Genomic DNA, 726 nt, shown 5'->3' with positions numbered 1-726 from the left:
GACAATCGAATTAAAAGACACTGTATTATTTAACCAATTACAGATGCGCCACTTTGTATTCTCACTGAATGTGTTCCGGAGACTTGCACAATGTTTTAAAATTTTCACGTTCCATGTAAATAAGGGAAAATAAAGGCATTACGGAATAGTCTACCATAAGGCACTTGACAGTTGTGTTTTGTGAATTTCTATTAGACCTCATAAACATTGCAGCAATCTAGACTTATGAAAAGTTTACGTCCTTTTAGTAGCTGTAAATCTAGACCAATGGACATTATTATTATCGTAGAGTGGAATTTGTCATACTTAGTACATTTCTCTCGACACCGCTCAAGGTTATGAAACTTTTTCCACTTTATATAAAAAAATAGATAAAGCTGTTTCAAGGCTCGTTAGCTCAGTTGGTCAGAGCGCCGCGCTTCTACTGAAACAGCGGAGGTCGTAGGTTCGATCCCTACATGAGCCCTTTATATAATTTTTTTTTGTTCACACAAAATATATTTTAAGAAACTAAAAGAAAAAAAAGTAAAAATAATATAGTGTATGTGTAATAAGAGATATTAAAAATATAATAATTTTCTCTAGTTAATAAAATGCATCTAACAAAATGATTTATTTATAATTATGAAAGACGGTAATGGAACCGATTTATTTATTTTTATTATTAATATTATTATTATTTCTAAAATGAAAATACTATCACAAACGATAGGCTTTATCGAGTAA

At 30.3% G+C, this 726-nt stretch overlaps 1 non-coding gene across 1 annotated transcript; it reads left to right on the top strand.

The window, feature by feature from the left end:
- Window positions 1-386: 386 nt before the first annotated feature.
- Trnar-ucu lies at window positions 387-466 on the top strand. The gene is given in 2 exon segments: window positions 387-424; window positions 431-466. It is a non-coding gene; the product is annotated as a tRNA-Arg (tRNA).
- The last annotated feature ends 260 nt before the right edge of the window (window positions 467-726 follow it).

This window comes from Anoplophora glabripennis, unplaced genomic scaffold (assembly GCF_000390285.2).
Source record: "Anoplophora glabripennis isolate ALB-LARVAE unplaced genomic scaffold, Agla_2.0 scaffold113, whole genome shotgun sequence".
Taxonomy (NCBI): Eukaryota; Metazoa; Arthropoda; class Insecta; order Coleoptera; family Cerambycidae; genus Anoplophora; species Anoplophora glabripennis.
The sequence above is the reverse complement of the archived record's forward strand: the minus strand, read 5'-3'. Positions and strand labels throughout refer to the sequence as shown.